The sequence below is a fragment of the Zalophus californianus genome, chromosome 8, assembly GCF_009762305.2.
Source record: "Zalophus californianus isolate mZalCal1 chromosome 8, mZalCal1.pri.v2, whole genome shotgun sequence".
In the NCBI taxonomy this organism is placed as follows: Eukaryota; Metazoa; Chordata; class Mammalia; order Carnivora; family Otariidae; genus Zalophus; species Zalophus californianus.
This window is the reverse complement of record NC_045602.1, coordinates 111660013-111673215: the sequence shown is the minus strand read 5'-3', so window position 1 is coordinate 111673215 and position 13203 is coordinate 111660013. Positions and strand designations below refer to the sequence as shown.

The following is a 13203-nucleotide window of genomic DNA, read 5'->3' as shown; positions in this document are numbered from 1 at the left end:
TGTCACATGCTCTTTGCTCCAGTCGGGCCCTGGCCCTGTGTGACCTGTGGTCTGCCCCTTTTCCTGACCTTGCTCCCTCTGGGACTGACCTTGGCCTGTCCTCCCTGACCCACTACTTACAGTCAGGCCCTTGCTACTTGTGGGCATAGATGACAGAGACAATGATGAGCAGCAGCAGCTTTGGGCCCAGGATGAGAGCCACCAGGAGTGGAGTAGATAGCCTTGGGTCTGGAAAAGAATTGACACAGGTACCATGAGAGGGGGCACCCAGGAGTCCATTCCCTGGGGCCTCCACGTACTCTCCCTGAAGCAACTCAAGCTTATCAATGCTCTGAAGCTTATGGATCTCTTCCCCTGCACTCAGGCTCAAGGCAGGTTTGGGGTAAGATGTTCTTCATCTCACTCACCCCTTTCTTACTGCCAGGGGTCCTTGAGGGAAGAGGTGGGGGAGAATGAACACTCAGTAACGTGTAAGTTTGGTTTACTGATGGTCCTCACACTCATGGGGCAGGTCGTATGCCCACTTTCTGAGGAGGGAAGAAGCTCATAGTTTACAGAGGGTCAAAAGATGAGGTGACCCAGGGAAGTTCCTCACTGCTGTCCTGCAGGATGACTCTGAGACCTTGTCTTTGGACCAAGACAAATCCAAACTCTGCGGGTCATAGGGACAAATGTCAGCCTGGCCTCAAGTGGAGTGGGAACAGGTGTCATGGTCAGTGAGAGGCAAGGCTGCCCTGCTTTGCTCCATGCACAGGGCTTAAAGACTCCATGTACAGAGGTGAGCAGGGAGGCTTCAGGATGACCTGACCTCAGGAGACCTGCTGGCTGGACAACACCCTGGGGAGACAAGGAAATGGGATCTACTGCTCAGGAGGGTTTCAAACACCATCCAGCCCGCCTGGACTCCAGAGCCAATATCAGCTGACATTGTTTGTTGGATACAGAGGTTGGATCTGTAAATACACCTTCAGATCCTTTGACTTTCTGCAATGACCCATTTTTGCTTTTATATTTGAATAAAGAAATTCAAATAAAATTTGGAAATATATAGAGTAATCTTAAAGGAAGGAGCAGAGACCTCACCATATTTGCCGCTGGCATGCTGGACGATGGCAAGTCTCAGCTGGGTGGACCCTCGCCCTGTCTTTCTCTCAGTTCAAAGAGCTGTATTGCCCACATTTGCACCTGCTTCTAGAGGACAACCTACAGTAGAGGGCTGGAAGAAGTGGGGGTACAGAGGCTTAGCCAATCTTCTCCATTTAAAACAACTCACGAAGAGCATCGGCTCCCCAGCTCTCTGTCCCGAGGTTGAGTCTTGCTGGGCTGCATTGTGTTCAAAATCTCCCTTTACCAGTTCTGCTTCCTTCCCCCTCTCACACATGTGGATCACACAGCACCCCAGAGTGAGCTTTCCCCCTTCTCATATCATCTGAGAGTCTGCTTCCCAAGTCACCTGATGTGTGGAGTTTGTCTGGGTGGGGTCCGGAAAGTCAGCTCTAATGGGCACATTTGGAGCAGGGTCTTTATCAGTCGGCTGGCCAAGAGGCCCACAGTCCTGGGAGGAGGTAGAGCAGGGTAGGTGCCAGCTTGCCCTGCTCTTGTCACTGCCAAAACCTCACCATGGTGACCTGCAAAGGTGTAAGCAGAGGAGGGATGTACCCCGGCATTCTGGAAATAAGTTGGTAAGGATAAGAACTACGGGTTGGGTGGCTGTTGCTGGGCATTAATCCTTCGGAGAAAGACAATGCAAAGTGAAGACTGACTGATCACATGTGAAAGGTTATGTATGAAAGTCAGAAGACTTCTGGGCAACAGTGCAGACTGTTACCTCCTAGACGGGAGCGAAGAAAAAGCCGAGGACACAGTTGGGTCCAACGAAATCATAAAGTATCAGTGCTACAGAGAGGATTGAATTCTCAGCTACACTGCATCTGCTCTACCAGAATAGAACCCTGATGGGGAAATATGGGAGAGAGATTCTGAGATGTAGGATAGGGACATTGGGCCCGAGGCTTTCAAAGCCCTCTGGGCACTAATGGGCTGCTGAGGACAACACACAGCTTTGCTACTCATCTCCTAATATGGCCTCTCAACCCAAAGGAGAAACAATAAAAAGAGAGTCAATTCTATGGAAAACTGACTCTCAGTAGTGCTTGAAGAGCAATGCCCAAACTGCAAAATCACTGGGAGACCAAGGATAATAATCTCCAAATCCAAATGCACATCCCTATGCCATTCCCTCCCACCTTCACCAACCATAGGAGAGGGCAGGAGAAAAAGACAAGGGCAGGAAGCCAAGGAGCCCGAGAATTACTTGGAAATCCCTCCACCCATATTAAATCAAGCTTAATTTAGAAAATTTGGAAACGTGTCCTGAAGATCAGGACACAGATCATAGGAAGGGGTTTCAAGGTATGCCTAACTTAAGTGGTTTGGCCCAGGACCCCCAGAGTCTGTGAATATGTGGTACCTTACATGGCAGGAGAGCCTGAATGGTAATTAGCTAGGGTCTAGAGTGGGTCATTAACCTAGAGTATCTGAGTGGAGCCAATTTAATCACAGAGACCCTTCCTAGGGAAGGAGGGAGGCAGGACAGTGGGAGCCGGAGGCATGATGAGCACAGCAGAGGTCACAGGATGTGGGGCCCTTGGCCAAGGCGGGGCTGCCTCTAGTAGCTGGAGCAGCAAGGACACACACTCTCCCCCAGAGTCCCTAGAAGGAACTCGGACCTACCACCCCAGTTTAGACTTTCCTGTCTAGAAATGAATGGAATGAACGTGTGTTGCTTTAAACCACTAAGCATGTCCTAATTATTACAGCAGCAAGAGGAATCTAATACAAGGAGGCAGGGAAATTTTAAAAGGATAGGTGTGAATAAAAGGGACAGGCAAGATTTAGAATGCATGACTTCAGGGGTAAAAATCAAAAAGAAGGAAGAGGTGCAGTTTCAAAATTGGTGAACTGGAGAAGGAAAAATGGAGGAGGCAAACTTGGGGTCCTGAAAGAAGAACCAGAAGATCAGAGGACTCACAACCTCTCTCCCAGTGTACAAACCAGACTACCAATGCCAAGTCCCGGTAACATACGCAGTCATGCTATACTGAGAGAAGGGAGCTCTTTTAAGCTAGAAGTATTGTGAAACACCTCAATACCATAAACATTAAGAAAAAGATGTGCATCTTTATATCAGACCCATTGGATCCAGAAGGGATGGCAGTAGTTGGAGCCCTGGAATGCCCAGGGGAGGCTGTGACATCCTGGCACAGCAGGATCACATAGGCATCCTGCACATAGCTCCAGCTGCCAACCCAGACAACCTTAAAATCTATTTTCAGCCTTAACACACAGGAAGATTGGCTAGTTCATGAACAGTGGAAGCACCAGAAGTAATGCCTATGGTCTGAGTCCCAGTGAAAGTTCAAAGACTAAACACCAAACCCAAACTGGTCCATAGGAGAATGTGTGGACTCGTCTCTCCCTTCTCTCCTGGCTCAGAACAAGCCCACCCCTGGAAATCACATGAGGTCCAAGCATGGAGGAATCTGAAAGGTGGAAGAGGAAGGCAGGTGGGCTACGTCCTTCCATACTGGAGGAAGAACACACACCATGTGTCCTGACTCCACACTCCTGACTCCCAAGCACAGAAGGAGGCCCAGTCATGGCATTCGAACAAAAAAAAGTCTAGATTCAATAACCTTTGTTCCCATTTCAAAAAGTGAGGAGGAGCAAAATAAACTCAAAGCAAGCAGAAAGAAATGAAAAAGAGAAAAAGCAAAGGAATTAAAAACAAGCAATAGAGAAAATCACTGAAACAGACATGGGTTTTTTGAAAGCACTGAGAAATTTGGAAAACTTCTAGCAGCTGTGACAATGAAGAAAATGAGAACTGACACATTTCCAATATCAGGAATAAAATGGGATATCACTGAAAACCCTACAGACATCACAAAGATAACCAGGTAATATTAGGAGCAGCTCTATGTGCAGAAATTTGACAACTCAGAGAAAAAGGACCAAATTTCTCAAAGGCACAGCCTACCACAAGCATCCAATATGAAATGAGGAATTTGAGTAACCCTAGCTATTCAGATTCTTTTCAAATCAAAAAAAAGAATGGTGGAGATGCAGGTGTTCCACAGGAAAAGTCTTTCAAGCATTTACAAGTGAATTAAAACCAAGTTAGGTCCACAAAATAAAGTTAATAGAAGAAGCTTTGAAAAATCGGAATATATAATCCAGTATAGATGATATCAGGAATTATTAATTTTACTAAAAGTGTAATAGTATTGGTTTTATAGAAAAAATGTCATTAATCACATGACCACAGAATTGTGGACGCCATTTGCAACTGGATGTGCATCCATGACTAATTAAGCAACTTCTACATACCTCTAGTTTTAAGAGAAATCGTTCATTTTCCTCTTCCTATCTCTATTGTCCCAGCCAGCAGGGATATGAACACTCGGTGACCCAGTGTTGACCCAGCCATAAGGACAATGTCATAGGGCATGTGAGAAGGAACATGGGCCTTTGAAAGATCTTCTGGAGCTAAGACTCCTGGAAACCTGGCTCAACCTCCTCCTGATGTTACATGAGAGAGAAATAAGGAATGTTTTGGTTGTAGAAAGAGGACTGTGTAGTTCCTTGGGACAATGCCCCACTGCTATAATTAACACATTTTTTTTTATATACAGGTTGCTGGTCCATCTTCAGGGACTCAGGTTTCCCTAGACTATCAGCTGGCCTAAGGGCAGAAAATCTTTACCATCTGTCCTTCATTGCTCCCTGAGTCCCTTCTGTAAAATTCCAGGTCACAGGGTTGGTTAAGCAGGAAAGGAGACCAGAAATGAACTGGAATTGGCATAAAGTAAATGTGCTGTGTGCGATCATGAATATTGTTGGTTTGCTGTCACAAATAAGGCGAGAAAGGAGACCCCAGGTGTGACGACACACAGTCACCCGGGAGCCTGGTTAAGACTCAAAACTCACGTCCTCAAGGTGCCTTTCAGAATTTCAGAGTGGCAGGTACAGACATTTGCTGGGGTGATGATGGAAAGGTCTAGAAGAGATAGAGACCAGGCCCAGATGAGAAAGAACAGGAGGAGGGGGTGGCCGGCCTGGCATGATGACTTCATCACTGTCAGGCAAGGGAGCAGGGGCAGGATGCTAGAACAGGATCACTGAGGTCTCACCCTGGTCCTTCTGGTGGCAGAGGCCATGAGGGTATGGTTTTTGGTGACTGCAGGCTGCCCGTCATGCTGCACCTGGCAGGTGAACACCACATCTTCCCTGTGGGCGGATGAGTTCACCGGGAGCGAGCTCGTCCAGTTAAAGGTCCCCTCCTTGTTCTCTACGAGGTTCGAGGCCGTCGACGCCATTTCTGTTCGGGACACGTTTCCGTTCTCCTAGCAGGTCAGCTGTAGGCGCAGGGGGTAGAACTTCTTCACTTGGCAAGTGACCTTCACCTGGTCCCCTGCCACGGGTTCCTGGGAAACCTCCAAGGTGGGCGGAACTGAAAGAGCACAGAGCAGAAGCTCTGACCTCATGGAACAGACCGACCACGGGGGAGGGGCTCGAGAACTCAGCTCCCCCCACACAGCAAGGGAATCACCCAGAACAGGGCTAGGCATGCAGCTGGTGCTCAAACACTGAGGGTAGTCTTCGCATATGAATGAAACCCTTAAGCAGAGTGCCCAGCACACAGTAGGTGCTCAAGGACTGGTAGCTCCTATTAGGGTAAGAATGAGTGAAATCAAGATACTCAGCCCGTGGCATGCAGCGGGGATAGAATAATTAGCAAAATAAATGACATCACCAAGCACACGGTGGCGTGGATTACAGCAGGTGCTCAATAATTGGAATTGCTTTGGTAAAGTAAATGGCCTACCCAGCACAGTGCTTGGCACATGATAGGTGTTCACCCCCCAGCTGCCATGAAAAATCATCGGAGGGGACCGTACATCTAGGTGCAGGGTGACTGGGAGGGTCTGTCAGGAGTCAGACTCCAGGCAATGGAAGGCCTGGGACAGAGAGTGGGGGGAGGGGCAGGCTCGGAGACTTGGGGGCCAGACCCGGGCTTGGGCTGGGGGTGAGGGGCATCTACCTCGGAGGACCTCAGACAAGTTGGCAGTCCCACGAAGAGGAGGGCTCCCCTGCAGGGTCACGTGGGTCACCTCGCAGATGACTTGGGAGCGAACGTCCCCCGGGGCCAGCACCAGTCTGGTTGTGCTGGAGATGCTGTAGGAAGTGCTGTTTCCCTCCGGGTCCACGGCGGTCTGGAGGGCTGCCAGCTCATTCTCATTTTTGAACCATCTCAGGGTGATGTTTTTGGGGGAGAAGCCGTGGGACTTGCAGGTGAAGTTGACGGTCTGCTCAGGCGAGGCCCTGGCCGTGGGACCCGACACCACGGGGGGAGAGGGTTTGGCTACAAGAGGAGCATTTATGAACAGTAAGCATGACTGTGGTCATCAGCACTAAGGGTACGTGTGTGACACTGTGGAGAACCTTCCGCCCTTCTGATCGTGTGGGGAGGGCCGTGCCATCTCCTCTCCCACAGAGGAGGACCCGAGGCTCCAGAGCTGAACTCTGAGTCGGGGAGCAGGGCCCAGGTGCAGTTCCAGGCCGGAGTTCAAGTCCCCCTTCTGGTCTCTGCCAGGTGATTTCCCACCGATCTGGGCACAGGAACGACATTTCTGATGGGTCTCACTCTTGGTATCAACCATCCTAGCCGCCTCCCTGCAAACCTCACTGAGTTCAGAGACCCTGTGCAGCAGTCCCTGCAGGGGAAGCAGGGGTGGGGCGGGACCCCCATGGTAGCCAGGACCAGGCTGGCCAGTCCATGGGAGGTGTGACTGTGGCACCGTGTGGCTCTTCCTCTGTGACATGGGACAGCATGCATTTCTCCTTCCTGGGGTTGCAGGGAGGGGCAAGTAAGGGAATGCAAGCAGTTTTGCTTAGAATTTATCACTGAAATGCAGATGGAAAGGAGCAGATGAATCACAAAATGGCTGACAGTAACCTCAGCCTCCTTATACTGTTAAAATCCCCCTCAGATTATTCATCTCAACCCTACTCAATAGAGCCTGCTTGCCCCTGTTTAGCATCAGGGCTTTGGAAATTATTCCCTTTGATCCCATATCTGTACAAACAAAGACAACTTTGTGGGTACCAGCGCTCCGCCTGGGTAGTCTCTGTCTCTACCTCACGAAGGAGCCAACCCACTTTGGTCCAGTTACAAAAGGGCTGCTCCTCGCTCCTCACTGCCTCCCAGGGGACTTCCTGTGGCCGCCAACTGTTTCATTACAACAAAGCAAGTGTCTCACCTTCTCCAGCCTGACAGTTCCCGCCACACTCCTATTCCCTCTGAGATTCTCCACTGCAAGCACATATGGGGAGGGGTTCCTCAGGGTGCCCACTTTTACAACAGAGGGAAGTTTTGTGGTCCCAACGGCTGAGTCTAGAATATGCACTCTTGCTCAGGGGACCCAAAACACCCTCCAGGATGTGCCTCCCAGTAATCCTCAGTCTGCAGAGCCAGGCATGGCGTGCCCAGTGTTGCTGGAATTGCAGGGGCCCTATGTTCTGTCCAGGTTCCTGCCCCAGGTTGCTCCGTGAAGGAGCAAGACCACACAACAGTGAAAGACTCCTGATGCTCTTACATGTGAGGAGCCATGCCCTCCAGGAACAGGCTCAACACTTTACAAGATGTTTGCATATCTGTCTAATCTGGGGGTACAAAGCTAGTCCACCTCTCCCTGTGAGTTTTCTTAATGCTTACTGTTGAAAAAGAGAACAATACAAGATTTACAAGAGTTTCAAGGACAGGGTTGGAACTTTCTCCCACTTTGGCCAGCACAGTGAGTGTGCAGAGAGCAGGGCTGTGAGCCAGGCTGTGGTTCCTTTCCCTGCTCAGGCCATCTCTGCTGAGCCTCAGTGTCCTCATCTGTAAAAGGGGCTGAGATGGTCCCTTCTGACTCCATCCATTCTCATCCAGGGCATCAGCTGTGTGGGCAGCTTGGGGAAGAGGAAGGAGTGTTCTCCTAGGAGGCACAGATCTGCTTGGTGGTGGAGCCTCGTACTAGTGCTGGTGCCCAGGCATGGGAAGTTCCACTGGGAACTTCTGTAACATGTGCACAATCAGGATACAGCCACCTTCATGCCCATGTGCAGGGCTGTGGGGAGTTTCAGTCACTATTATGTGAGTCAGTCCTGGAATTGCATGATACTTTTCTGGACAGACCCACAACAAATGCCCAATCTCTGGCATCTTCTCCAACCTGGGCTCTCAGAGTAAACAGTGAGCCTGTGCCTCTTCTCACTGTGATTTTTCTGAAGCTGAGAGAAAGGAGACATTGTCCCACCTCCCTGTCCTGAGTGCATTCGTCCACAGAAGGGAAGGGAATGTAAGCTTCATGAGAGAGGAGCCCTTGTCTGTTTTTTCCTTGCTGCTTCCCCAGCACCCAGAGCGGAGCCTGCACACAGCAGGTGCTCAGTAAGTGCTGAGTAGAGAAGAGTCAGCCACATGGAGGGGAGCACTCTCTGGAGGCAGGAGTAACATTGGGCCTTACAACTGAGCAGATCACTCAGACTCTTAGTCCTTCATCCTGGACCAAGAGGGCTGGTCAGGATTGGAAAAGGTAAGAGTTGTGGAGCCAGCAGACTGGACTTCTAGATTTTCCCACTGTTTTCCAGCCATGTGACCCTGAGCAAATAGCATGACCTCCCCAGGTCTCAAATCCCTGATCTGTGGAAGGGGCTGAAGTCAGGAGCACCCACCCCAACACCCGATACTTAGCTGTTGCTCAGACAATGGAGGGCATTCTTATTGACTTGTTGTCACAACCGGGGGCAAAGGAGGCACACGCCATACTCACCGCTCACTATGAGTTGGGTGCCTGGTCCAGACTTAAACTCCACATCAGGGGTCCCTTTCTGGAACTTCACACAGTAGTAGGTTCCGGAGTCTGCTGGGGGGATGTTACTGATGCGGATGGAAAAGTCCCGGTTGTTTCTCTTTGTGGTGTCTGCAACCTTTATCACTCGGGGTAAGTGGCCTCCTCTGAAACTGAAGATTAACTCCCGGGCTGGCCCTGTTCCCCTGAACCGCTCAACTGGCCCAAAAAGGAACAGGGATGTGATGGTACAGGGCAGAGTAGCTGTCTTTTCGGCTGCGACAGACACTGACTTCTCAGGCTGGATCACCTGCAGCTCTGTCTCACCTGCCACACCTGGAGGGAAAACAAAGATCATCCTGACGTGATCCTGGATGTCTCCTCACGTGTGTATCCACAACAGCTCACTGACTGAGTGCACATCGTGAGCGGGCCTTGACCTCGGCACATTGCATGTACGTGGCATGCAGCCCTCACCACGAGCCTGTAACGTGAGACCGTATCACAAATGAGGATGAAGACACGGAGACACTCAGTGATGTGGCACAGAGCAGGTTTGACTTTGCAGTTGGATTTCCCACCTTGGCGACTAGCCAGTGTCTGGAGACATCAAGAAATATGAAATCATTCCTTCTTACTTGAAGTGTCCTAAAAACCAGGCAGGGATTTAAATCAGAGGAGCAGACTGCTGTGGCATGACTCATACACCCAGTGTTCTTTTCCATTTCTTAACTACTCCTCAGGGAGAAAATCTGTGGTTCACCCTCGCAGAGTGAATCCATGCACTTAGCAGTATTTGCAACCAAACATCCTCCTGAGGAGGGCACGTGGGAGATCTTGGGTGTGCCAGAACATCAGGTACTTTGGTTTCTAAGTCTGGAGAAGAAGATTAGGGTCGGCAAGCTGAACTGCTGGGACAAAAATGGGAAGAAAGGAATGCACCATGGAGAGAGAAATGGAGGGAACATGGGAGGGAAGGGGTCAGAGGGATCAGAGAGTCAAGAGGGGCCAAGGCAAGGGGAAAACTCTACCATTTGTGTATCTATAATCCTCCTATTTCCATCTCTGGCCCAGGCCTTGCCTCTGAACTATGATTTGGATGTCCAAAAACACCATTTGACTTTTTCGTTAGATAGAAGTAAACCTGTCACAGTAACATGTCCTAAACCGAACTCAGTTTCCCACACATGCTTGCATATCTCAGCTGAGGCACCCCTATTTTTCCAAATGCTTAGGTCCCAACCCTTGGGTGCCTTTCTTTCCCACCTCAAGTCCTATGCACAAGGACACCTAAGGGCTCCCCTGCGGCATGCACTCACAATCTGACCTCTTTCCCCTTCCTCCTGGCTGCTGTCTTGGTGCTTTTCCTCGTTTGCTTGGATGCAATGAGCTCTTGAGTGCTCTAGCTGCTTCTATCTATGCCCCGTGGTACTCCATTCTCAAACAATTGCTAGAATAATTTAAAACTCATGCCAGATCATGTCACTTCTTTCTTCCAAACCTTGCAATAGCCACCATTTCATTCAGAATAAAAGCCCAGATCCTTGAGCAGAGCAAGAGGATTCTACTCTCATGCTGTCCAGGAAGGCTCTTCCACCAGAAAATCACATGGCTCACTCCCCCATCTTCTTACAACCTTTGCTCAATTCTACCTTCTCTATGATGTCCACCCAGGCTGCTCGTTCAAATATGTCTTACTCTGAAGATTCTCTCATTGTCATATCCAGCTGTACTGTCATGTGTTTTCCTTCACACTCCTCAATTTCTGTATTCTACGTTATTGACTGACTTGTTGTGTCTATTGTTTCCTGTCCTTTCCTCCACTATGATGGGACTTCTACGAAGGCCACTTCTTTGTCTCTCTTATTCATCAATATGCCCTATGTTCATGTAACAGTTCTTGTCCCCTAGTAGGTATATAGTTAATATTTGTATAATGTCTGAATTGCCCAATGTGACCCCTTTCTGACACCATGAAGTCTATTTTCAGTGGAGCATTTCTCAGGACATTATATCAGACCTGAGTTTCCCACATAGATGACTCGGAGGAAAGAAACAGTTGCATATACCCAGAAAGCAGAAGCATCTGAGAGAAGCAAACTACATATATTCTTCACCACACCAAACCCTTCCCCACACTGATCGGAAGATCTGTAGAAATCTCATGGAATGGAAGTGGGGCCATAGGGTTTGAAAAGAGCAATGGTTAGACCTGTGAGATCTAGAATTAGAATGCCTAGTTTCAAATCCTAGCCCTACCATTTATATTGAGTGACCTTGGACTTTTTTGTGCCTCCTTTTCTTATCTGCAAGGTAGGGGTAACAAGAATGTCTACCTTGGATGCAAAGATCACATGACATAATGGACATAGGCATTTCCAGGTGTGTGTGGCACATGGTGAGTGCTCAGGAATTTAGAAAGTTATCACTCATGAAATTTCCTGAGTCATGGAGACATCAGTGGACACTAGATGAATGGGATCTTGATATGCATATGGATATAATTACAGATGCAGACCACACAGGCAGGAGTCTCCAAATGTTTATCCCCTTCTTTCCTAGCCCACTTGAGTCCAGCATGGAGGGGTCTCTAAGGTAGTAATGCACAAGGTTTTACTCATTTTACCAAGAGAGAAGTTTGTTTAACTTAAGAGCTTGGTCGAGAGTGAGAGGTAGGTTTAGAGAATTAAAGTAGAGGGTGAGTAGCTGAGAGACAGGGAACCAAACATCTGTTCAATGTGCATCTCATGTAGACTGTATGTGATATGAGGAGAAAAACCAAAGTGTTTGCAAAAATCCCATGTGTGTGGGCACATGCATGGGTGTACCCTTCCCTATGCCCACTCCTATGCACACACACACACACAGGTAAGTTCATTCCCTGTATATGGAAAGTGTAGCCTAGCATGCTAGTATACAGATTGTTTTGAGGATTAAGTGAAATTATAATATATGTTAAACTTCAGTAACAATTTTGGCATATTGGAAACTTCTAGCACATCATTAACAAAAGTTTGTGAGTACCCACAGCACAAGTGGAAATCAGTAGACCTCTGAGTGTGATAAGTGATGGCTATTTTTCCGTTTGCCTCTCTGTGTTTTCTGATGTTTCTGCAATTAGCCCCCACTGAGGAGCCAAGCAGCATAAGATGGTGAACGGAATGAACTGTTGATTTGAGTGGCCTGGACAGGAATCCCAGCTGCTCCACTGACTCAGGGAGGTGACACTGGGCTGGTTCCTCTCTCTGCCTCAGTTTCCCCATCTGCAAATCTGGAGTACAGTCTGAGCTATCAGGCAAGGATGTTGTGAATATTAGATCAATGAACACACACAAAGTTGTCATTGTTACCAATTGCATCGACTATTTGGATGCCTCTGGTAACCAGCTGCAGGCGATGCATCCATAGAGGAAATGCTCAGATCCCTGACTTCATGCTCTCAGATGATACCCAGTCCGTGGCCTTCTGTAGACGGTCTGCATAGCACATCTGTGCTTACCTGGAGGCCCTAAATGTCCAGGGGCAAGGAGAAGTTGAGGAGGCAGGGAATGGGGAGTCTCCTCCAAGGCAATGCTTACCTGTGAGTCCCAACAGCACAGCCAGCAGCAGATAAGGAAGGCAGGGTCTGGAGGCAGGGGCTGACATTGTGGAGGCCTGAGGATCCAGCTCTCTGCAAATGTGTGTACTGGGGAGATGGGGCCTCTGTCCTGTGGAAAAAAAAACCCACTCCTCCTGAGATAGAAGAGGAAGTGTCTATGATGCAGTGACATGGCTGTGAAACAGCAATCTGCTTCTGGATTGTGAAACAGAAGTCAGGCAGAGAAGGCCTCACATGGTGAGAAGGGCCTTTTCTTACTTTTTTTTTAATTTATTTTTTTTATTACGTTATGTTAGTCACCAAACAGTACATCATTAGTTTTTGAGTAGTGTTCCATGATTCATTGTTTGTTTATAACACCCAGTGCTCCATGCAATACATGCCCTCCTTAATACCCATCACCAGGCTAACCCATCCCCCAGCCCCCTCCCCTCTAAAACCCTCAGCTTTTTTCCCAAAGTCCATAGTCTCTCATGGTTCTTCTCCCCCTCCAATTTTCCCCCCTTCATTTTACCCTTCCTTCTCCTAATGTCCTCCCTGCTATTCCTTATGTTCCACAAATAAGTGAAACCATATGATAATGGACTTTCTCTGCTTGACTTCTCTGACTTAGCATAATCTCCTCCAGTTCCATCCATGTTGATGCAAAAGTTGGGTATTCATCCTTTCTGATGGCTGAGTAATAATCCATTGTATATAGAGGCCACATCTTCT

General features: G+C 48.7%; 1 pseudogene; it reads right to left on the bottom strand.

Moving 5' to 3' along the window:
* Positions 1–5166: 5166 nt before the first annotated feature.
* On the bottom strand, positions 5167–12536 carry LOC113938477 (annotated as a pseudogene).
* Between the last annotated feature and the right edge of the window lie 667 nt (positions 12537–13203).